We start from the raw sequence: 25,289 nt of genomic DNA, 5'->3' as shown, positions 1-25,289 counted from the left end.
AGAATTGCAGGGAACCCTTTAGGGATGCCCAGCAAACCCAGGGTTACTAGGAACCCCTGTTAAGAAAAACCCACTGCGCTAACCTGAGGAACTTACTGGAGTGGAGAGACCCTGACTCTGAGAAAATGTTTCAATTAAGTAACAGAGATGCATGAAAAGAAGCCTGTGGGGGAGTTCACCAGTATTGTAGGATGTGTTAAACGCTGTTTCCGCATGAAAATAAACTACTGTACTTATTCTGCTGCTTCTGCACCCACCAGCACATCGCACTTGCCTATTGTATAACGTTGGCAAGTACTTATCTCAACTGTAATGACCGCTGCACAGGGAAACGCCTACATTGGTTCCACACATCTCCTATTTGTATAAAGAAGTGAGAGTGGTGCTCAAGGGTTTCAAAAATGCAGAGTTCAAGAAAAAACCTTAAAGCAGCAATCCTAGCGACACTATTTTTAATTTATTTGATAAAAATAGGTTTGAAGCAGGGGGTCTCCGGATCTGAACTGCGTTGATTTTAGCCCCGGGGACCACCTGCTTCCTGAGCTACTTACCTCTGTAGGTGCTGCAGGTAGGAGCCCTGGCATAGTGATCAATATGGCGGTATAAAAGCCGCCTGTCCTGTGGGCCAATGAGAAACCACAACGTCATCCCTTGTGTTTTCCTATTGGCCCACGTGACGCGGGAGCTTTAAAATGTGCATAGATACCGGAAGCACCTACTTAGGTAAGTTTCTCGGTAAGTTTCTCAGCAAGCAGGGGGTTCCCGGAGCTGAAAGCTATGCGGTTGAGCTCCAGAGACCCCCTGCTTTAAATCTATATAAAAAAAACATCATGGGTTGCCAGGAGTGCTGCTTTAAAGCAAGAACCAAAAAGTGTGGTTTGGCAGTGAGTGCTAGTAATGCTAAGGGACTGCTCAGAACCTTAAAAGAGCATATATGGCCCTGAGGAAGACCCAGATAGAGGGTCGAAACATATATTTATTATTTGAGCAATACATTTATTTTGTTATTTACTATATTTGGAGTGATGTTTTTTTTAAATCTCTCCCTATTTGTATAAAGACAAATCATTGTTTGTATAACATTAACAAATGCTCTTCACCACAATAAAACAATACAAATATTCAGCATTAGCTATGCTTCTGTCACTGCACTCAGCAGCTGTGGCAGCAACACAGTGAATCCCTAAAATGAAGAGCATTCACTTGGGGGTGGCCCTGATACTAAAACAATGGCCAACAGCGAAATAGACCACAGTCCAAAACTTGCACCAAATGTGCTGGATGGACTGCCCAAGTATTTGTGTGTGTGTAAGATCTTGCATACTTGTTGTAGCAGGGATTCCTATTGACTGCACCTTTCAGTCCAGATACACTAAACTCTGTTAAATCAGGACAAGTAATGTGACGTTACCTAAAACCGTAACGGACGTTCATTTAGCTGAGGTTAACGCACATCCACAAAGCTAATTATCTACAAAAGCAATGACTGCTGTATCTCTCATTCGCATAGGCTTACCATCACGTAGCTTTCAATAACGTGAATTTATGTATGTCTAAGGCCGCGTGTATAGTGCCCGCGACGGCGACGCGTAACGTTACCTGTCGTCGCCGCTAGCGAAAGTTGTATTTCGCTTTGCGGTGGCGTTGCGGGCGACCAGGGCATTCATTGGTTATGGGGCTGTCACATGAGGCGACAGCCCCTGAAAAATCAAATATTCCCGTCTTCCAAAAATCGCGTCGCCCCGTCACTTTGTCGCCGTCGCGCTTACTAGAAGCGCACGTGGCGGCGACAATGCATTTGTTTTCGGGCGATGTTGCGTCGCCGTCACTTTAAGCGCAGCCTTAGCGTTACTCCCATCCAAACAATGAAATAGGTCTTTAACTCAAGTTGAGAAAGAGAAGAAAATAACGCTATGTTCCACCCATCTAGGTCCTGTCAAAGCCCTACTTCAGGTTCTGGATGGGACAGTTTCAAGCCAAAGGAGTCTAACAAATGTTCTTTATGTGCATGTGTCCCATGTGAGTGCATTTCTTATTTTTTCCCCACAAATGTTATGGTTATGAACTTACTTCACTATATATCACTATATATATATATATATTTCTTGATTTTTTTTTGGGTTGATCTATCTGCGTTTCCTAAAATTACGCCGCGGGGTCATTTGACGCCGGCACAAAGGTGTAAGGTCGGGGGTGGGGGGGGCGCGAGCACTTGGGGAGAACAGGTAGGGGGCGCAGCCCCACAAGTTTGTGCAACCTGCCATAGAGGAAGGAAACACACAGGGCCTCATGCAGAGAGCTGCGAATTTTAAAATTGGCGAATTTATTAAAAAGTAGCTTTTTTGGAGAGTTTTAATCTCCATATGCAGAAAAGTGCGAATTCAGCTATGTTTAACATGGATGCGTGTGGCGAGTTTAAATTGGCGAGATGCGCGCTTCAGAAATGTGTTAAAACAAATTCGCGCCTTTTTTTTCCCCTTTGCAATGGCCGCGAGCGGCAGTTTTTTTTGGCGAGGCAAAACGGAGACAATCGCGCCATTTTATTGGCGCGAACAGCCGCTAGATGCCGTTCGCGCCTCTCTGCATACGGATATTTTTTAAACTGGCGAGATTGAGGTTCTCGCCAGCCGCGAGGCGAGTTTTACAAATAGAAAAGAAAAATTGGCGCGTTTTTCGGAACTCGCCATTTTCTGCTGTTTTCTGCGCGATTTTCTCCAAAAAATGGCGAATTTCGAAAATTCGCTGCTCTCTGCATAGGCCCCACAGTCTGTTACAGGTTGGAGCTGCGATTACTATCACTACAACACCGTTTGGATTATTCCTGAAAATAAGATTTGACAATATATGTGCATATTGAATGCTCTTTCCTCGTTGCACTAGTTATTCACATATAATTCTATTCACAAATCATTAGCATTGAATCTTGTCGCTATATTTTAATATTACACTGGTGGTATCACTCTGTCTTTGGGTTTGTTCTGGATATGAATAACATCAAGTCCACGTACGACCATACTAACATAGCGTTAAGTCCCTACTTTAACCTTAACGGACCTTCGTGGATATACTGTAAATTGTTATTGGGGACACTGCTTTTGCATACCGTTATCAGCAACATCCATAAAAATGAATGCTACACTATTTAAATCAGTTAAGCTGGGTTACTTTGGTGAATATGTGTTACTATTCAAGGAGCAATCCATGCAATACCCATCATGTGTGTTTGTTTTAAAATAAATCAGTTCTGTAGTATTAGATAATACAGTACATATTAAAAAAAAAATGTTTTATGAGTTTTCAAATACTGAGCATCCTTTAATTTCTGCACTTTCCTGTTCGTGATAATTTGTTGCCAATGTTCCCGGCGGTTTGAGCTGCGCACTGTAACAATAGATAATGTTACCTTAGTAATATAGGGATACATTGTAGCTGCTGAGTTACATTCACTGAATAATTGATTGAAATTGAGAGGCAGCCATTTAGTGAACCCTGGGAAGCAGGATCTTTGCTGATCGATCACGGGAGAACTAATCGATCAGCAGCTTAGGCCATTCATTTTCAATAAAGGTAATCAAAGGCTGCATATATTAAAACAAAAATAAGGTTTTTGTTTAAATCCCCGCTTGGATTGCCTCTTTAACATTATATTTATTTAGGTTAATGTCATGTTACATAGCCTAACTGTGCCTAGTGCGCCTGGGTTTATGACTTGCACAGCCCTAAATATACTGAGACAAACAAAGCAAAATAGAAAAGTCAATAGTTTTGTTCTTAGACTCAGGGGGGATTTCTTCTTTATAATAAATCCCACACAGAAACATGTAGTCATAAACTGAACACTGAAAATTCAATTTTGCAGTGAAAAATAATTAATAAGGGCTTTTAAAACCGGATAACTTCCATTTGTCCATTTGCAATACACCCTACCCCTGCTTTTCACCTGTATTCTTTTTTTTTTGTGCGTGCAAATCTTTCAAGTTTTCTAGTTGTTGTTTAACTTAATCCTGAAATCTATATATCTCTTATTTGTATATCCTTAGTTTCGCGTGTGATTATTTTTTTTTTAAACATTCTTCTAAATGTGTCCTTGCCCTATACATTTACATCACACACGTGGCAGGTTAATCGTGACGCTCGGGATTGCACGACCCCCTGGTTCAGAACTACGGTTGTAAGTGATTTCTGCCATGTCCAACACCTCTGAGTGCCTCCAACCATTAAGAGCCCCGTTTTACCCTCGTAAAGTCCTCACTTACATCAACAGTTAAACTAAGATTTCCATTCTCCAAACAATTTACCTCTGTAACGCTTTAAAGCATCCAAAGTGGGCAAAAACCACATGTACAGCAGATAGACAAGCTGAGCACACCCTCCACTCCCATCCCTGGCGTTTCTTAGTCTCCAGTGGCCACGCCAGCAGTAAAACAGTTACCTTGGAGCCATGTTGTCTGAACTTTAATGTGATACAGGGGTCTACGTAGTTTTCAAAGTCTCTTGGCTGCAAAACTAGGGCAACACAGAGGCAGGGAACCGCTCTCGAATTATCAAAGAAAATCAATCCTATTAAAAGCAATTTTGATCAATCTGGTGCACAGGTTTTGCATCGGGCGGTCTTTGATAGAGAGAGCCCATAATGTTTTGAAGTCTTGGTTACCTTTGCTGCTTTGGTTCATCAGTTGCTCAAAAAAGGCTTTTACCCACGATCTCTTTGTGCCTCTCACCTCGTACTGTACGAGCTTTTGTGAACTGGAGCAACCCAACTGGTGACTTGCTGCTTTGTTTTTTTTAGATTGTTTTTTTTTCTTCTCAGCTACTTGTGGTCTGCCGAACACAACTCAAACCCCAGTCATTTACCTTTTTCTCTCGTTGTTTGAGATTTTTTTTCCCCTTCGTTTTTCTTTCTCAGTATAATTTCCGTGATGAGTTTCGAAAATGAGCTTGTACCTGACCCCTTGTGTTATTGTGCTTTCTGCCTTCTGTGCCTCTGTGTGGGTACAACAAAGTATTGTTCTGAGTAAGGCTTCTTAACCCTTCCCTTCTGAAGATGAAACTTCACATTTAAACTCATAGGTGAGAGTTTCTCAAGCTCTGACATGGAGCCATACTGATGTAGCAGACGTTGTTGCACACGTTAACATGATGTGTTGTGTTAACTCTAGCGCGTTATTTAATAGTAGTGCTATTGAAAACAATGGGTAAGGAGATGACACACATGTTGTTTTGCGTTACCAGCGTAATGATGTCTGCTACATTTTTATGTATATAACTAGAGCATTGCTCCAAATGACTCGAATTGCATAATTTGCTCTAGTGCAGGGGTGCTCAACCCCATCAATATACCCAGTCCTATCGAGTCCTATAGAACTCCAGTCCTATAGAAACCTGATAACAGGTCAGATTTTCAGGATATCCCTGCTTCAGCACAAGTGACTCAATCAGTGGCGAAGTCAAAAACTGAGCCAGTGATTGAGCCACCTGTGCTGAGCACTAGTAAGCAGTTTGGGGAGTGACTACAGAAGGAGTTGGGGTAACAGATAGTATTATATTGACATACAGTTAGGTCCGGAAATAATTGGACACTGATACACGTTTTGTTATTTCGGCTGTGTACCAAAATAAATTCAAGTTACAGTTAAATAATGAATATGGGCTTAAAGTGCATTAGGAGTGGCCAAATCAACCGTTTTTGTACATTCTGAGAAAAAAAGAACGCACTGGTGAGCTCTGCAACACAAAAAGGCCTGGACGTCCACGGAAGACAACAGTGGTGGATGATTGTAGGATCCTTTCCATGGTAAAGAAAAACCCATTCACAACACCCAACCAAGTGAAGAACACTCTCTGAGAGGTAGGCATATCATTATCCAAGTCTACCATAAAGAGAAGACTTTGCGATAGCAAATACAGAGGGTTCACCACAAGGTACAAACTATTTATAAGCCTCAAGAATGGAAAGGCCTGATTAGACTTTGCCAAACAATATCTAAAAAAGCCAGCCCAGTTCTGGACAGATGAAACTAAGATCAACCTGTACCAGAATGATGGGAAGAAAAAAGTATGGAGAAGGCTTGGAACGGCTCATGATCAGAAGCATACCACATCATCTGTAAAACACGGTGGAGGCAGTGTGATGGCATGGGCATGCATGGCTTACAATGGCACTGGGTCACTAGTGTTTTTTGATGATGTGACAGAAGACAGAAGCAGCCAGATGAATTCTGAAGTGTATAGGGATATATTGTCTGCTCAGATTCAGCCAAATTCAGCGAAGTTGATTGGACGGCGCTTCACTTTACAGATGGACAATGACCCAAAACATACTGCGAAAGCAACCCAGGAGTTTTTTAAGGCAAAGAAGTGGAATATTCTGCAATGGCCGAGTCAATCACCTGATCTCAACCCGATCGAGCATGCATTTCACTTGCTGAAGACAAAACTTAAGGCAGAAAGACCCACGAACAAACAACAACTGAAGACAGCTGCCGTAAAGGCCTGGCAAAGCATCACAAAGGAGGAAACCCAGTGTTTGGTGATGTCCATGTGTTCCAGACTTCACGCAGTTATTGCCTGCAAAGGATTCTCGACAAAGTATTAAAAATGAACATTTTATTTATGATTGTATTAATTTGTCCAATTACATTTGAGCCCCTGAAATAAGGGGACTGTGTATTAAAATGGTTGCAATTCCTAAATGTTTCATACGATATTTTTGTTCAACCCCTTGAATTAAAGCTGAAAGTCTGCACTTCTATTGCATCTCGGTTGTTTCATTTCAAATCCATTGTGGTGGCGTACAGAGCCAAAAAGGAGGGGGGAGGTGAAGGGGGGGAGGGGAGGTGAAGGGGGGAGGTGGAGGGGGGGGGAGGGAGGTGAAGGGGGGGAGGTGAAGGGGGGAGGTGGAGGTGAGGTGGGGGGGAGGGGAGGTGGGGGGGAGGGGAGGTGAAGGGGGGGAGGGGAGGGAGGGAGAAGGGGAGGGGGAAGGGGGCGAGGGAAGGGGTGAGGAGGTGGGGGAAGGGGGTGGGGGAAGGGGGGGAGGGAAGGGAAGTGGGGAGGTGGGGGAAGGGGAAGGGGGCAGGTGGGGGAAGGGGAAGGGGGGAGGTGGGGGGAGGGGAGGTGGGGGGAGGGGAGGTGGGGGGAGGGAAGGGGGGGGAGGTGGGGAGAGGGGTAAAGGGGAGGTGGGGAGAGGGGTAAAGGGGGAGGTGAAGGGGGAGGGGGAAGGGGGGGAGGTGAAGGGGGAGGGAAGGGGGGGAGGTGGGGGGAGGGAAGGGGTGAGGAGGTGGGGGAAGGGGGTGGGGGAAGGGGGGGAGGGAAGGGAAGGGGGGAGGTGGGGGAATGGGAAGGGGGGAGGTGGGGGAAGGGGAAGGGGGGAGGTGGGGGAAGGGGAAGGGGGAGGTGGGGGGAGGGGAGGTGAAGGGGGAGGGAAGGGGGGGGAGGTGGGGGGAGGGAAGGGGTGGGGGAGGGAAGGGGTGGGGGAAGGGGGTGGGGGAAGGGGGGGAGTGAAGGGAAGGGTGGAGGTGGGGGAAGGGGGGAGGTGGGGGAAGGGGAAGGGGGGAGGTGGGGGAAGGGGAAGGGGGAGGTGGGGGGAGGGGAGGTGGGGGAAGGGGAAGGGGGAGGTGGGGGGAGGGGAGGTGGGGGGAGGGAAGGGGGGGAGGTGGGGAGAGGGGTAAAGGGGAGGTGGGGAGAGGGGTAAAGGGGGAGGGGGAAGGGGGGGAGGTGAAGGGGGAGGGAAGGGGGGAGGTGGGGGGAGGGAATGGGGGGGAGGTGGGGGTGGGGGGAGGGAATGGGGGGGAGGTGGGGGGAGGGGGAAGGGGGGGAGGTGAAGGGGGAGGGAAGGGGGGGAGGTGGGGGGAGGGAATGGGGGGGAGGTGGGGGGTGGGGGGAGGGAATGGGGGGGAGGTGGGGGGAGGGGGAAGGGGGGGAGGTGAAGGGGGAGGGAAGGGGGGGAGGTGGGGGGAGGGAATGGGGGGGAGGTGGGGGGAGGTGGGGAGAGGGGTAAAGGGGAGGTGGGGAGAGGGGTAAAGGGGGAGGTGAAGGGGGGAGGGAAGGGGGGAGGTGGAGGGAGGGAAGGGGGGAGGTGGGGGAAGGGTAAGGGGGAAGGGGGGAGGTGGGGAGAGGGGTGAAGGGGAGGTGGGGTGAAGGGGGAGTGAAGGGGGGGTGAGGGGTGGTGAAGGGGGGGTGAAGGGAGGTGAAGGGGGGGTGAGGGGAGGTGAAGGGGGGGTGAAGGGAGGTGAAGGGGGGGTGAAGGGAGGTGAAGGGGGGAGGAGGTGAAGGGGGGGAGGGAGGTGAAGGTGAAGGGGGGATGGTTGACAGGAGGGGGAGGGTTGACAGGAGGGGGGGTGACAGGAGGTGGAGGGGGGGTGACAGGAGGTGGAGGGGGGGATGATGGGAGGTGAAGTGGGGGGAGTGACGGGAGGTGAAGGGGGGGGTGACGGGAGGTGAAGGGGAGGGGGAGGTGAAGGGGGGAGGTGAAGGGCGGAGGGGAGGTGAAGGGGGGAGGGGAAGTGAATGGGGGGAGGTGAAGTGAAGGGTGGAGGTGAAGTGAAGGGGGGAGGTGTAGGGGGGGAGGGGAAGTGAAGGGGGGGAGGTGAAGGGGGGCAGAGGGGAGGTGAAGGGGAGGTGAAGGGGGGGCGGGGGGGCGGAGGGGAGGTGAAGGGGGGGCTGAGGGGAGGGGGGCGGAGGGGAGGTGAAGGTGGGTGGAGGGGAGGGGGGCGGAGGGGAGGTGAAGGGGGGGCAGAGGGGAGGTGAAGGGGGGGTGAAGGGGGGTGAAGGGAGGTGAAGGGGGAGGGAGGTGAAGGGGGGGAGGGAGGTGAAGGGGGGGGAGGTGAAGGGGGGGAGGTGAAGGGGGGAGAGGTGAAGGGGGGGTGAAGGGAGGTGAAAGGGGGGAGGGAGGTGAAGGGGGGAGGAGGTGAAGGGGGGAGGAGGTGAAGGGGGGAGGTGAAGGGGGAGGGTTGACAGGAGAGGGGGGTGACAGGAGGTGGAGGGGGGGATGATGGGAGGTGGAGGGGGGGATGATGGGAGGTGAAGGGGGGTGACAGGAGGTGAAGCGGGGGGTGACGGGAGGTGAAGGGGGAGGTGAAGGGCGGAGGGGAGGGGGAAGTGAAGGGGGAGGGGAGGTGAAGGGGGGAGGGGAGGTGAAGGGGGGGAAGTTGAGGGAGGGAGGTGAAGGGGGGGAGGTGAAAGAGGGGGAGGTGAAGGGGGGAGGTGAAGGGGTGAGGTGAAGGAGGGGAGGTGAAGGGGGGGAGGGGAAGTGAAGGGGGGGAGGGGAGGTGAAGGGGGGGTGAAGGAGCGGTGAAGAGGGGGTGGAGGGGAGGTGAAGGGGGGATGGAGGGGTGGAGGGGAGGTGAAGGGGGGCGGAGGGGAGGTGAAGGGGGGCGGAGGGGAGGTGAAGTGGGGGAGGGAAGGTGAAGGGGGGCAGAGTGAAGGGGGGCAGAGTGGAGGGGGGGCGGAGGGGAGGGGGGGTGGAGGGGAGGTGAAGGGGGAGAGGGGAGGGGGAGGGGGAAGGGGGAGGGGGAAGGGGGGAGAGGGGAGGGGAAAGGGGGGAAGGGGGAGGGTGAAGGGGGAAGAGGGGAGGGGGAACGGGGGAGAGGGGAGGGGGAAGGGGAAGGGGGAGGTGGGAGGTGGGGGAAGGGGAAGGGGGAAGGTGGGGGAAGGGGAAGGGGGGAAGGTGGAGGATGGGGGAAGGTGGGGGATGGGGGGAGGTGGGGTGGGGGAATGGGGGAGGTGGGGTGGGGGGAGGGGGAGTGAGGGGAGATGAAAGGGGGGTGAAGGGAGAGGTGAAGGGAGGTGAAGGGGTGGTGACGGGAGGTGGACGGGGAGTGACAGGAGGTGGAGGGGGGGTGACGTGAGGTGGAGGGGGGTGAGGAGAGGTGGAGGGGGGGTGAGGGGAGGGGGGTGAGGGGAGGGGGGTGAGGGGAGGGGAGGGGGGGTGAGGGGAGGTGGGATGAGGGGAGGTCAAAGGGGGGGTTAAGGGAGGTGAAGGGGGGGTGGTGAGGGGAGGTGAAGGGGGGAAGGGGGGAGGTGAAGGGGAAAGGGGGGAGGGGGTGGAGGTAAGGGGGGGTGAGGAGGTAAGGGGGGGGGAAGTGAGGGGGGGGTGCAGGAGGTAAGTGACAATTAATGTATCATGTGGGCGCTTGCTCCCCCTTCCCCCATTGTTTGCCGGTCATCTGTCCCCCCCCCCGAAACCTTCCATCTGTTGTGGACGTCTGCAGATGGGGGCGCGTGCATGCACCGGCCGCTCCCTCACCCGTCCGCCCACTCCCATGCGGATCTGAGGCGGGAGGCAGCGTGTTGTGGCCGCTTCCCCGGCCAGCTGTCCGCTCCCCCACTTTGTCCCGGGCGCTCGCTCCCGTGCAGCCGCTCCCCTGCTGACTCTAGCGGCCGGGGTGTGAGCTTGGAAGCAATGCGGGAAGGGAGGGCAGAGGCGCAGGGGTTGGAGGCAGCGGCGGCAGAGGTGTGCGCTGGGAGGGGAGACACAGGGGTTTGAGGCAGCGGGAGGTACAGGGGTTTGAGGCGGCGGCAGAGGTGTGCGCTGGGAGGGGAGGTGGCGGTTTAGTTCCTCTGTGCCTCTGTGTGGGTACAACAAAGTATTGTTCTGAGTAAGGCTTCTTAACCCTTCCCTTCTGAAGACGAAACTTCACATTTAAACTCATAGGTGAGAGTTTCTCAAGCTCTGACATGGAGCCATACTGATGTAGCAGACGTTGTTGCACACGTTAACATGATGTGTTGTGTTAACTCTAGCGCGTTATTTAATAGTAGTGCTATTGAAAACAATGGGTAAGGAGATGACACACATGTTGTTTTGCGTTACCAGCGTAATGATGTCTGCTACATTTTTATGTATATAACTAGAGCATTGCTCCAAATGACTCGAATTGCATAATTTGCTCTAGTGCAGGGGTGCTCAACCCCATCAATATACCCAGTCCTATCGAGTCCTATAGAACTCCAGTCCTATAGAAACCTGATAACAGGTCAGATTTTCAGGATATCCCTGCTTCAGCACAAGTGACTCAATCAGTGGCGAAGTCAAAAACTGAGCCAGTGATTGAGCCACCTGTGCTGAGCACTAGTAAGCAGTTTGGGGAGTGACTACAGAAGGAGTTGGGGTAACAGATAGTATTATATTGACATACAGTTAGGTCTGGAAATAATTGGACACTGATACACGTTTTGTTATTTCGGCTGTGTACCAAAATAAATTCAAGTTACAGTTAAATAATGAATATGGGCTTAAAGTGCATTAGGAGTGGCCAAATCAACCGTTTTTGTACATTCTGAGAAAAAAAGAACGCACTGGTGAGCTCTGCAACACAAAAAGGCCTGGACGTCCACGGAAGACAACAGTGGTGGATGATTGTAGGATCCTTTCCATGGTAAAGAAAAACCCATTCACAACACCCAACCAAGTGAAGAACACTCTCTGAGAGGTAGGCATATCATTATCCAAGTCTACCATAAAGAGAAGACTTTGCGATAGCAAATACAGAGGGTTCACCACAAGGTACAAACTATTCATAAGCCTCAAGAATGGAAAGGCCTGATTAGACTTTGCCAAACAATATCTAAAAAAGCCAGCCCAGTTCTGGACAGATGAAACTAAGATCAACCTGTACGAGAATGATGGGAAGAAAAAAGTATGGAGAAGGCTTGGAACGGCTCATGATCAGAAGCATACCACATCATCTGTAAAACACGGTGGAGGCAGTGTGATGGCATGGGCATGCATGGCTTACAATGGCACTGGGTCACTAGTGTTTTTTGATGATGTGACAGAAGACAGAAGCAGCCAGATGAATTCTGAAGTGTATAGGGATATATTGTCTGCTCAGATTCAGCCAAATTCAGCGAAGTTGATTGGACGGCGCTTCACTTTACAGATGGACAATGACCCAAAACATACTGCGAAAGCAACCCAGGAGTTTTTTAAGGCAAAGAAGTGGAATATTCTGCAATGGCCGAGTCAATCACCTGATCTCAACCCGATCGAGCATGCATTTCACTTGCTGAAGACAAAACTTAAGGCAGAAAGACCCACGAACAAACAACAACTGAAGACAGCTGCCGTAAAGGCCTGGCAAAGCATCACAAAGGAGGAAACCCAGTGTTTGGTGATGTCCATGTGTTCCAGACTTCACGCAGTCATTGCCTGCAAAGGATTCTCGACAAAGTATTAAAAATGAACATTTTATTTATGATTGTATTAATTTGTCCAATTACATTTGAGCCCCTGAAATAAGGGGACTGTGTATTAAAATGGTTGCAATTCCTAAATGTTTCATACGATATTTTTGTTCAACCCCTTGAATTAAAGCTGAAAGTCTGCACTTCTATTGCATCTCGGTTGTTTCATTTCAAATCCATTGTGGTGGCGTACAGAGCCAAAAAGGAGGGGGGAGGTGAAAGGGGGGAGGGGAGGTGAAGGGGGGAGGGGAGGTGGAGGGGGGGGGAGGGAGGTGAAGGGGGGGAGGTGAAGGGGGGAGGTGGAGGTGAGGTGGGGGGGAGGGGAGGTGGGGGGAAGGGGAGGTGAAGGGGGGGAGGGGAGGGAGGGAGAAGGGGAGGGGGAAGGGGGCGAGGGAAGGGGTGAGGAGGTGGGGGAAGGGGGTGGGGGAAGGGGGGGAGGGAAGGGAAGTGGGGAGGTGGGGGAAGGGGAAGGGGGGAGGTGGGGGAAGGGGAAGGGGGGAGGTGGGGGGAGGGGAGGTGGGGGGAGGGAACGGGGGGGGGAGGTGGGGGGAGGTGGGGAGAGGGGTAAAGGGGAGGTGGGGAGAGGGGTAAAGGGGGAGGTGAAGGGGGGAGGGGGAAGGGGGGGAGGTGAAGGGGGAGGGAAGGGGGGGAGGTGGGGGGAGGTGAAGGGGGGAGGGGGAAGGGGGGGAGGTGAAGGGGGAGGGGGAAGGGGGGGAGGTGAAGGGGGAGGGAAGGGGGGGAGGTGGGGGGAGGGAAGGGGTAAGGGGGGGAGGGAAGGGAAGGGGGGAGGTGGGGGAATGGGAAGGGGGGAGGTGGGGGAAGGGGAAGGGGGGAGGTGGGGGAAGGGGAAGGGGGAGGTGGGGGGAGGGGAGGTGAAGGGGGAGGGAAGGGGGGGAGGTGGGGGGAGGGAAGGGGTGGGGGAAGGGGGTGGGGGAAGGGGGGGAGGGAAGGGAAGGGGGGAGGTGGGGGAAGGGGAAGGGGGAGGTGGGGGAGGGGAGGTGGGGGGAGGGAAGGGGGGGAGGTGGGGAGAGGGATAAAGGGGGAGGGGGAAGGGGGGGAGGTGAACGGGGAGGGAAGGGGGGAGGTGGGGGGAGGGAATGGGGGGGAGGTGGGGGGAGGGGGGGAGGTGAAGGGGGAGGGAAGGGGGGGAGGTGGGGGGAGGGAATGGGGGGGAGGTGGGGGGAGGTGGGGAGAGGGGTAAAGGGGAGGTGGGGAGAGGGGTAAAGGGGGAGGTGAAGGGGGGAGGTGAAGGGGGAGGGGAGGGGGGGAGGTGGGGGGAGGGAATGGGGGGGAGGTGGGGGGAGGTGGGGAGAGGGGTAAAGGGGAGGTGGGGAGAGGGGTAAAGGGGGAGGTGAAGGGGGGAGGGGAAGGTTGGAGGTGGAGGGAGGGAAGGGGGGAGGTGTGGGAAGGCGGGAGGTGGGGGAAGGGTAAGGGGGAAGGGGGGAGGTGGGGAGAGGGGTGAAGGGGAGGTGGGGTGAAGGGGGAGTGAAGGGGGGGTGAGGGGTGGTGAAGGGAGGTGAAGGGGGGGTGAGGGGAGGTGAAGGGGGGGTGAAGGGAGGTGAAGGGGGGGTGAAGGGAGGTGAAGGGGGGAGGAGGTGAAGGGGGGGAGGGAGGTGAAGGTGAAGGGGGGATGGTTGACAGGAGGGGGGAGGGTTGACAGGAGGGGGGGTGACAGGAGGTGGAGGGGGGGTGACAGGAGGTGGAGGGGGGATGATGGGAGGTGAAGGGGGGGGAGTGACGGGAGGTGAAGGGGGGGGTGACGGGAGGTGAAGGGGAGGGGGAGGGGGAGGTGAAGGGGGGAGGTGAAGGGCGGAGGGGAGGTGAAAGGGGGAGGGGAAGTGAAGGGGGGGAGGTGAAGTGAAGGGTGGAGGTGAAGTGAAGGGGGGAGGTGAAGGGGGGGAGGGGAAGTGAAGGGGGGGGGAGGTGAAGGGGGGGCAGAGGGGAGGTGAAGGGGAGGTGAAGGGGGGGCGGGGGGGCGGAGGGGAGGTGAAGGGGGGGTGGAGGGGAGGGGGGCGGAGGGGAGGTGAAGGTGGGCGGAGGGGAGGGGGGCGGAGGGGAGGTGAAGGGGGGCAGAGGGGAGGTGAAGGGGGGGTGAAGGGAGGTGAAGGGGGAGGGAGGTGAAGGGGGGGGAGGGAGGTGAAGGGGGGAGGTGAAGGGGGGAGGTGAAGGGGGGAGAGGTGAAGGGGGGGTGAAGGGAGGTGAAAGGGGGGAGGGAGGTGAAGGGGGGAGGAGGTGAAGGGGGGAGGAGGTGAAGGGGGGAGGAGGTGAAGGGGGGAGGTGAAGGGGGAGGGTTGACAGGAGGGGGGGTGGTGACAGGAGGTGGAGGGGGGGATGATGGGAGGTGGAGGGGGGGATGATGGGAGGTGAAGGGGGGTGACGGGAGGTGAAGCAGGGCGTGACGGGAGGTGAAGGGGGAGGTGAAGGGCGGAGGGGAGGGGGAGGTGAAGGGGAGGGGAGGTGAAGGGGGGAGGGGAGGTGAAGGGGGGGAGGGGAGGTGAAGGGGGGGAAGTTGAGGGAGGGAGGTGAAGGGGGGGAGGTGAAAGAGGGGGAGGTGAAGGGGGGAGGTGAAGGGGTGAGGTGAAGGAGGGGAGGTGAAGGTGGGGAGGGGAAGTGAAGGGGGGGAGGGGAGGTGAAGGGGGGACGGAGGGGTGGAGGGGAGGTGAAGGGGGGCGGAGGGGAGGTGAAGGGGGGTGGAGGGGAGGTGAAGTGGGGGAGGGAAGGTGAAGGGGGGCAGAGTGAAGGGGGGCAGAGTGGAGGGGGGGCGGAGGGGAGGGGGGGTGGAGGGGAGGTGAAGGGGGAGAGGGGAGGGGGAGGGGGAAGGGGGAGGGGGAAGGGGGAGAGGGGAGGGGAAAGGGGGGAAGGGGGAGGGGGAAGGGGGAAGAGGGGAGGGGGAAGGGGGGAGAGGGGAGGGGGAAGGGGAATGGGGAGGTGGGAGGTGGGGGAAGGGGAAGGGGGAAGGTGGGGGAAGGGGAAGGGGGGAAGGTGGAGGATGGGGGAAGGTGGGGGATGGGGGGAGGTGGGGTGGGGGAATGGGGGAGGTGGGGTGGGGGGAGGGGGAGTGAGGGGAGATGAAAGGGGGGTGAAGGGAGAGGTGAAGGGAGGTGAAGGGGTGGTGACGGGAGGTGGACGGGGAGTGACAGGAGGTGGAGGGGGGGTGACGTGAGGTGGAGGGGGGTGAGGAGAGGTGGAGGGGGGGTGAGGGGAGGGGGGTGAGGGGAGGGGAGGGGGGGTGAGGGGAGGGGGGTGAGGGGAGGGGGGGTGAGGGGAGGGGGGATGAGGGGAGGTCAAAGGGGGGGTTAAGGGAGGTGAAGGGGGGGTGTTGAGGGGAGGTGAAGGGGAAGGGGGGAAGGGAGGAGGTGAAGGGGAAAGGGGGGAGGGGGTGGAGGTAAGGGGGGGTGAGGAGGTAAGGGGGGGGGGGAAGTGAGGGGGGGTGCGGGAGGTAAGTGACAATTAATGTATCATGTGGGCGCTTGCTCCCCCTTCCCCCATTGTTTGCCGGTCGTCTGTCCCCTCCCCCCCGAAACCTTCCATCTGTTGTGGACGTCTGCAGATGGGGGCGCGTGCATGCACCGGCCGCTCCCTCACCCGTCCGCCCACTCCCATGCGGATCTGAGGCGGGAGGCAGCGTGTTGTGGCCGCTTCCCCGGCCAGCTGTCCGCTCCCCCGCTTTGTCCCGGGCGCTCGCTCCCGTGCAGCCGCTCCCCTGCTGACTCTAGCGGCCGGGGTGTGAGCTTGGAAGCAATGCGGGAAGGGAGGGCAGAGGCGCAGGGGTTGGAGGCAGCGGGAGGCACAGGGGTTTTGCGCTGGGAGGGGAGGCGCAGGGGTTGGAGGCCCCGGCGGCAGAGGTGTGCGCTGGGAGGGGAGACACAGGGGTTTGAGGCAGCGGGAGGTACAGGGGTTTGAGGCGGCGGCAGAGGTGTGCGCTGGGAGGGGAGGCGGCGGTTTAGTTACTTACCTGGGTGGGAGGTGGTGGGGTGTGTGTGTGTGTCACTGTTAGACCAAAGGTCCAATGCGATTGCCCCTAGACACAGGACAAACAGACAGGCATACAACGGTTTGAGAAATATATATATAGATAATCAGCACAGGCAAGAACTAAATACAAAACCCTTAGCATGACACCAAACATTGACCCATATTCACCAAAGGGTGCCAAGTTTTAGCAAGTGCTAACTCCCATTTATTTGAATGGGAGTTAGGTTGTGCTAAACCTTAACACCCTTTAGTGAATATGGGCCATTGATAGGTATAGTATTTCTACAGCACTGACTCCCTTTAAACATATATAATATTTCTTCAGTGCTACAGTACAGTACATTACAGGCACCATATTTAGGGGTAAAGAACATTGATTTTTAATGGGACTTTTTTCCAAATTAATGGGAATTTTTACAGCCTGTACACTTGGATAATAGCAAAGTATCAGTAGCTTGAAGCCAAATACTTAGTAGGTATTTAGTTTTTTTTTTTTTTTTTTTTTTACGCTTCCGGTAAGTTTTTTATTCCTATGTAGGGTGGGGTTTTCTTAGGAAAAGTCCACTTAGAAAACAACAAGAAATCACACCCAAAAATGGATCACTTTCCCTGAGTGTTTCTGATTTCTTCCAGTTTAGGGTATAAATTGGTCTCACGCTTGCGCGTTTTAGATGTTGGATATCACCCCTTCTGCCAGAGGATCGCTGCAAACCAGTGCATTTGTTGACCTGACAGGTAGCACAGTGGTCACATTAGATGTACAAGCGCTTAAGTGATTTGTGTGAGAGAAATTTCAGAAGCTCCCTGAATCTGTGCTAGGGGGGATTGCAATGCATTTTATGGCAGTGTGTTTGTCTCTGCCTTCCAACACTGAAGGGATTGATGTTGCTATCAAGACAATATCCATCAAGAGTGGCGATGCTAGATAATCTCACCCTTATTATGGTTTCCACTGGAGCAGTATGTCTCAATCAATAGTCCATCTTTAAACAGGACAAATGATTGAAACAAAATAATGAAATGCATTTTCAATGTCTCTCGTGACGCGCACTCAATTAAGAAAAGTTTAACCTGGTTGGACTTTACACCTTCTTATGTTGAATGTGGTTTCAAAGGGCAGCCCTAGCAATCCACGTTAACCATTAGTGGATAGAAGAATGCCACCATTTGCACTTCAGCAGAAACCCAAAACCTGTCAATTATAAACAGGCCACTTACAAATAGTACAGCTCAACCCCGTTATAACGCGATCCGTTACAACGCAAATCCGCTTATAACGCGATGCAAGCGTGGCTCCCAATTTCGTATTTATGAATACTTTATGACACGATTATTGGTATCTTAAATACTTTATTGTACAATGCATACAATTGTACATTATTTCTAATGCGATCCGATTATAACGCAATGTGATTCTTTGGACCCCAAGCACAGCGTTATAAGGGGGTTGAAGTGTATATGCAAATACTGATTATGAACGAAGATAAAAATGTGAGTTAATTGTTTTATATATATATATATATATATATACAGTGTTCGACAAACCTATACATTTGCTCGCCCCGGGCGAGTGGATTTAACCCCCGGGCGAGTAAATATTGGCCCAAGCAGCACACGTTTGGTACTAGGTGGCGAGTAGATTTTTTTGTGTGGCGAGTAGATTTTTTGGTGATTTGTCAACCACTGTATATATATATATATATATGTATGTATATAGAGGCTAAAGTAGAAATGTCAAGATAATTTACCATACAGATAAATGATAGTACTAAAAAGGGTAAGAGAACATTGATCATTCAAAAAAGAAATCCTACAAATATTATTGCAACAGCTCCTACTGCATGAGTGTATGCATAAACATATGTAATGGCTAATAAAAAAGAAAGAAAAAGCGCCCGCTCCTAGTGTATGAATCTCTTATGAGGAGCGCTGAAGCCCATCGGTATGAGTGGGTAAGAACTGCCATCCTAGAATACCTGGCTAATACTACAATGGGTTCAAAGCCCTGTGAGCAGGACCGGGCAACATTTCTGGTAAAGGTATGTGTTGTGGGACATAACGGAAGGAGGCGCTGTTATTCAGTCAAAGTAACTGCTAGCCACGGCAAAGTAGTAAAGAAGCCGGATCGTGCCCATTACTACTGAGTTGGTCCTTTTAAACCAACTGCACGAGACCCAGGGTTCTCCAATGAGGGAGGTACCAGTTGTGTGGGGTTAATATATATTGTTTTAATTGAAATGTTATTTTAATGCATTTGTAAAAGGTTCCATTCAGGGTTGTTGCTACAGTATATTGATATTGCATATACTGTATTCCTCAGCGAGGTCGTGAGAGTTTTTCACCAGGGGGAGGATATTGTCTAGCCCTCCGGCTGCTATCCTTCTTCTCGGCCCTAACAGTATAAGTCCTGTTAGGTACAGGCTCTGTAAGGGATACAATCTTTTATAAGGCCTAGATTGTTATTGCAGCCTGGATGCATTATTACTGTATCAAGGGGTGGGCTAGCAACAACCTGAGAGTGTCATCCCTGGGAGAATACTGGCTGGGTCACATGCAACAGATGTGTTACCTGTCAGTATAAGACCTGCCCTGTTATGGGGCAGGGTTACAAGCCACACCCAGGGAATAGATTCTGACACTCTCCCAGAAGTCAAAGAGTCTGTCTACTCTCCCCCTGTGGAGTGGGGCACGTTTTTGGGCCTACAGGACCTTATGCAAAGGGAGTGTTGCTCCAGGATTATGGATTCTGTGAACCTGACTTTGCCATGAATAAAATACTGTTGGATTATATCTTGTGGCTGTTTTCTAAGACATTATATGAGTGCCAGCGTGGACCATCCTCGCTGCGCCAGGATCCTCACTGGATGGAGGCTCTGCCGCATTGAAGAACAGTACTGAGAACCTGTCCTGATGTTTCCCCATACCACCGTGGAGTATCTCAAGGCCCCCTGTTTACCGTACCACAGGTTGCACCGCCCCAGAACACACGGTAGCCACATGATCTCCCTTAGGGTGGGGGAATAGGTGCGACACATGGTAAAAACCACTAAATAAACAAGGGTGTTTTATAGATAAAGGAAGCATTAAAATAGATGGAATAACATCCATAGCCTTTGCCGGCATACTTGTACATCGACAAATAACTCACAAATGTGCCCATTTATAAACATTGCTCATGCCAAGAAGGCCTTAGAGAGCCTTGAAGTTCTAGAAGAATGTCTATTGTTCACAGACCTGACTGTGGTTATTAGTCCGTGTCTCCATTCATATCTTCCCCATGCTGGTCTCTAGCTTCCTTTAAATAATATTTGGTTATTACCATTAAAGGAGCAATTCATGCCCTTTTTTATTTATTATATTTTAACACAAGTTTGAAGCAGGGGGTCTCTGGAGCTGAACCCCATTCATTTCAGCTCGGTGACCCCCTGCCTCCCGAGATACAGACCTCCGAAGGGGGTGCTGGCATCACGGCAAAGTTTAAAGTTCCCGCGTCACGTGGGCCAATAGGAAGCCGATCCTGATGACATTGCTGTTTCCTAGTGACCTTTGAAACTCTGCCATTATGTGAGCCCTTCTAGCCGAGTGGAGTGGATACCGGCACCCTCTACGGAGGTCTGTATCTCTGGAAACAAAAGGTCCCTGAAGCTGAAATTAATGGGGTTCAGCTCCAGAGACACCCTGCTTCAATCTTATGTTTGTAAAAAAAAAAATCACATGCTTGGATTGCCTCTTTAAGAGATTTTTTTTCCTTTGAAGGGTACACATACAGTACTGAATATATCACACCTAATAACTTTTGTTCTGGAAAATGTCCTCCTCTGTATAGTATGTAACCCTGCTTACCTCCTTCCCCCAGTCTCTACGGTGGTTTCTAGGGTGCATGAGGGCAGATTACATGCGGTGTGGTGCGTACCTGTGAGGAACAGGAGGGTCTGAGCTTCCCCCGATGTTATTGGGGAGCCAGGACCGGGCTTCTGGGGTGGTAGCCTCCATGATCTCTTAGTGGTGCAGCGCCTCCATCTTCTATACTCCCAGGAATATGGGACAGGACCGGTATAGAAGAACCCCTTGGGTCCCAGAGTAGTACTTTCCAAATCACACACAGTCTTTACGGATGAATAATAGTCTCTTTATTTGACAGAGCAACAATATCCCAACGATAGTGGCTTACAATAGCCAGGACGGGTTATACGCCGCTCGCCTTCGCCCAGATAATTCCTCCTCTCCTTCCCTCCAAGTCACTCTTCTGGCAGGATGGTCTGAGCTAGGGCTTCAATACCCCGTGGCCCACCCCCGAGGTTAGCCTCGCGGTGGGTCTTGAATTCTCCTCATCACCCCTGGCAGTGGGGTGAGGGCATTGGTCCACCAAGTCTATAATGCTATCAGCTCTACTAAAGGACACTGAATCTTTCCGCTCTTCTTGCTCCTGCACTCTGGGCAGGGGAAACCGTAGTCTCCTCCCAATCCTCGGACCGATCCGCAGGATTTCTCGACTCATAGCATATTAACTGCACTGCATACTCCCGGCATAACTAACCGGCAACTCCAGACTCTCGGTATCACTATCAACTCTCTCGGTCTAATCTCGAACGGAAAACGAACTCTACTCACCGGAGTTGGCTGCTAAATATAGAGCTAGCACCACACCTCGTGATGTCAGCAGAACCTCCCCACTTGCTCACGCCTGCAGCAGAGTCCAGGCCTGCATCTACCACTCAGGATAGGACTATGAAGGGGGAAAACCCATGATGATTACTGGTGCCTGATCTTAACAGGACTTACCACAGCAGAAGGAAGATAGGTATAGCCTGTGCTGTTTACAGGGGGCTACAAGTACGTATATTTTCTTTTCTGTTTGGTCACAGATACTCATAGCTACAGTAAAAGAATGTGGCTAAAAATAACCTTAACTTTTTATCATTTAATGTAGTAGAAAACCAGTAATAGAAACAGTAGAAATACAGAGGGCGTGTGAAAATGTATTGATGCTTAAAAATGCTGGTCCCGTAAAGAGAACAAGTAATTGTAGTCGGCACCCAGATTTATGACCGTGGAGCTTTAGTGCAAATCCGTTCAGCTGTTTTGCTGGTTTCCATTTTTTTTCTTACATTTTATTTTTCACAGTGTTGATGCAAAACAAATATACTGGTCTAATTTAGCTCAAATTGGAAGATTTGAGTAACTAACTGAGTTCTAAATGCCCAGTAAGTACTATCCTTATATGGATCAAACATTTTAAGTGTCTGAAAATAACAATGTCCTGTAGCGGAGGTCTACATAAATCTATAACTTCATTCTCATGATGCAGCTTTTAAGCATATTGTAATCCCAGACGCGGACTGGTTCATTATATCATGCCAGTTCCAGTCTTTGTTTCTCCCTCCCCTTATATCAGGACCAAACAGAGCTCAGGGACCTATATATGTGTGTACTACCACAGGGGCACGCAAACTTTGTTTGCTGTGCCCCCTGCCTGCTCTCCTCCGTTGTGTGCCCACCTCCTTACCTCGCGCGGCGTCTAATGATGCCGCGGGGTCGTGTAACGTCACGTGACCCACAGCGTCATTTGACGTCATGTTACCAAGGCAACGGTGACGTCACATGAGCGTTGCCATGGTCACGAATCCTGAAGCCGACTGAAACCCGGTAAGCAGAGGCCATGCGCGGTCCCCCGGCATTTAATTTAAATGCCTTGGGGAAGAGCGCGGGACCTCGGCAACCGCCCGCAAACCCCCCCCCCCCCCCAAAACAAATCTTGCGCCCCCTAGTTTGCACACCACTGTACTACCAGATCACAGTGAATCAGACACCTGCCAGCACCCCTTCTCTTCCAAATGTAAAATAAAATCAGAGTAGGGCACTTATTGTGTAAGGTGTGATAACGCAGAGGACGTGCTAGTGCATGAAAAGTGCCATTGACTTTAATGGGACATTTTTTCACGTGATAGCACGTCCTCTCCGTTTATCACACCTGACAGAATAAGGGCCTAGGACTCCTATTTGTGAATCCAGCATCTCAAAAATGTGCATGTTGTGAGCAGCATACATTACGTCTTTAGAAAATGTCAGCTAAACTCTGTTTACTATGTTAAATTAGCAAAATGTTGGTCGAATCTTGAAGGCTGCATGAAGAAATGAATATGATCTTCAGCCAGTAATAGTCATATTGTATACTTTTTATCCTGGTTAACCACTAGACTGAATACATATTGAATGTTTACGTAAGGAGATCTTAAAAAAATAAATAAATAAAGGAAACTTTTAGTCAAAAGATTTCTACTGAGGTACTAAAATGAGTGTACAGCAGCATCTATTGTGCAAGAGAAAAACGGAAATAAAAAAAAGTGAAAAATAAATAAATAATAATAACAGCATGTTCTTGTATAGCGCTGCTAGTTTTACGTAGCGCTTTACAGAGACATTTTGCAGGCCCTGCCCCGTGGAGCTTACGATCTATGTTTTTTTTTGGTGCCTGAGGCACAGGGAGATAAAGTGACTTGCCCAAGGTCACAAGGAGTTGACACCGGGAATTGAACCAGCGTCTTTACTCACTGAGCCGCTCCCTCTCAGATATATGGATTTATAGATCAAACTAGCTGATAGACCCGGCGTTGCCCGGAATGTGAATGGATAAAATAAAAAATAATGTTGTTTGTAATAAAAAGTATATGAATGAAATAGAATGAAAAGAAAGAGTAATATATAAAATTTGTAAAAATATTTTATTGTCGTTGATGAAGAATAAAAACTGGTATATACATTTGTAATAAACATATGTAAGAGTCCATGTGATAATAATTGGTATAGTAATAAATGATTGTTGTTATGAAATGCAAGGGTGTGGGTGGGGGTGTGCTAAGAGAAAGGGTGGGTGGGGGTGTGGGAAGAGGAAGGGTGGGTGGGTGGGGGTGTGGGAAGAGGAAGGGTGGGTGGGTGGGGGTGTGGGAAGAGGAAGGGTGGGTGGGTGGGGGTGTGGGAAGAGGAAGGGTGGGTGGGTGGGGGTGTGGGAAGAGGAAGGGTGGGTGGGGGTGTGGGAAGAGGAAGGGTGGGTGGGGGTGTGGGAAGAGGAAGGGTGGGTGGGTGGGGGTGTGGGAAGAGGAAGGGTGGGTGGGTGGGGGTGTGGGAAGAGGAAGGGTGGGTGGGTGGGGGTGTGGGAAGAGGAATGGTGTGTGGGTGGGGATGTGGGAAGAGGAAGGGTGGGTGGGGGTGTGTGAAGAGGAAGGGTGGGTGGGTGGGGGTGTGTGAAGAGGAAGGGTGGGTGGGTGGGGGTGTGTGAAGAGGAAGGGTGGGTGGGTGGGGGTGTGTGAAGAGGAAGGGTGGGTGGGTGGGGGTGTGTGAAGAGGAAGGGTGGGTGGGTGGGGGTGTGTGAAGAGGAAGGGTGGTTGGGTGGGGGTGTGGGAACATAAATGAAGGGTGGGTGGGTGGGAAGAGGAAGGGTGGGTGGGTGGTGGTGTGGGAAGAGGAAGGGTGGGTGGGTGTGAAGAGTAAGGCTGGGTGGTGGGGGGGTGTGAAGAGCAAGGGTGGGTGGGTGGGGGTGTGTGAAGAGCAAGGGTGGGTGGGTGGGGGGGTGTGAAGAGCAAGGGTGGGTGGGTGGGGGTGTGTGAAGAGTAAAGGTGGGTGTGTGGGGGATGTGGGAAGAGTAAGGGTGGGTGGGTGGGGGTGTGTGAAGAGGAAGGGTGGTTGGGTGGGGGTGTGGGAACATAAATGAAGGGTGGGTGTGTGGGAAGAGGAAGGGTGGGTGGGTGTGTGGGAAGAGGAAGGGTGGGTGGGTGTGTGGGAAGAGGAAGGGTGTGTGGGAAGAGGAAGGGTGGGTGTGTGGGAAGAGGAAGGGTGTGTGGGAAGAGGAAGGGTGGGTGTGTGGGAAGAGGAAGGGTGGGTGGGTGGGTGTGTGGGAAGAGGAAGGGTGGGTGGGTGTGTGGGAAGAGGAAGGGTGGGTGGGTGGGTGTGTGGGAAGAGGAAGGGTGGGTGGGTGGGTGTGTGGGAAGAGGAAGGTGGGTGGGTGTGTGGGAAGAGGAAGGGTGGGTGGGTGTGTGGGAAGAGGAAGGGTGGGTGGGTGGGGTTGTGGGAAGAGGAAGGGTGTGTGGGAAGAGGAAGGGTGGGGTGGGGGGTGTGTGGGAAGAGGAAGGGTGGGTGGGTGGGTGTGTGGGAAGAGGAAGGGTGGGTGGGTGGGGTGTGTGGGAAGAGGAAGGGTGGGTGGGTGGGGTGTGTGGAAGAGGAAGGGTGGGTGGGGTGTGTGGGAAGAGGAAGGGTGGGTGGGGGGGTGGTGGGAAGAGGAAGGGTGGTGGTGGGGTGTGTGTGGGAAGAGGAAGGGTGGGTGGGTGGGGTGTGTTGGGGGAAGAGGAGGGTGGGTGGGTGGGGTGTGTGGGAAGAGGAGGGTGGGGTTGTGGGAAAGGAAGGGTGGGGTTGTGGGAAGAGGAAGGGTGGGGTTGTGGGAAGAGGAAGGGTGGGGTTGTGGGAAGAGGAAGGGTGGGGTTGTGGGAAGAGGAAGGGGTGGGTGGGTGGGAAGAGGAGGGGTGGGTGGGTGGTAAGAGGAGGGTGGGTGGGGTGTAAGGAGGAAGGGTGGGTGGGTGGTAGAGGTGGGTGGGTGGGTGGGGTTGTGGGAGGGGTGGGTGGGTGGGGTTGTGGGAGAGGGTGGGTGGGTGGGGGTTGTGGGAAGAGGGTGGGGTGGGGTGGGGGGTTGTGGGGGAAGAGGGTGGGGTGGGGGTTGTGGGAAGAGGGTGGGTGGGGTTGTGGGGGGTGGTGGGTGGGGTTGTGGGAGGGGTGGTGTGGGGGGTTGTGGGAAGGGGTGGGTGGGTGGGGTTGTGGGAAGAGGTGGGTGGGTGGGGTTTGTGGGGAGGGTGGGGGGTGGGGTTTTGGGAGGGGGTGGGTGGGTGGGGTTGTGGGAGGGGTTGGGTGGTGGGGTTGTGGGAAGAGGGTGGGGTGGTGGGGGGTTGTGGGGGGGGTGGGTGGGGTGGGGTTGTGGGGGGGGGGTTGGGGTTGGGTGGGGGGTTGTGGGAAGAGGGGGGGGGTGGGTGGGTGGGGTTGTGGGAAGGGTGGGTGGGTGGGGTTGTGGAGGGTGTGTGGGAAGAGGAAGGGTGGGTGGGTGGGTGGTGAGGAAGGTGGGGTTGTGGAAGAGGAAGGGTGGTGGTGGG

The 25,289-nt window shown here is 52.7% G+C and overlaps 1 protein-coding gene across 4 annotated transcripts in view; it reads right to left on the bottom strand.

Annotated features, from left to right (window-relative positions):
* The window catches only part of HDAC7 (histone deacetylase 7), a 318,615-nt gene that overhangs the window by 171,066 nt on the left and 122,260 nt on the right, over positions 1-25,289 (bottom strand). For 2 of the 4 annotated variants that reach the window (XM_075591689.1, XM_075591691.1), the window contains exon 1: positions 4,655-4,773. The exons of the other annotated variants lie outside the window; for them this stretch is intronic. The gene's annotated coding sequence lies outside the window, so the exon portion shown is untranslated. Of the gene's footprint in view, positions 1-4,654; positions 4,774-25,289 lie in introns of those variants that run through there. 4 annotated transcript variants of the gene reach the window in all.

This window comes from Ascaphus truei, chromosome 3, assembly GCF_040206685.1.
Source record: "Ascaphus truei isolate aAscTru1 chromosome 3, aAscTru1.hap1, whole genome shotgun sequence".
Taxonomy (NCBI): domain Eukaryota; kingdom Metazoa; phylum Chordata; class Amphibia; order Anura; family Ascaphidae; genus Ascaphus; species Ascaphus truei.
Note: the sequence above shows the minus strand (reverse complement) of the source record. Positions and strands in the feature narration are given on the sequence as shown.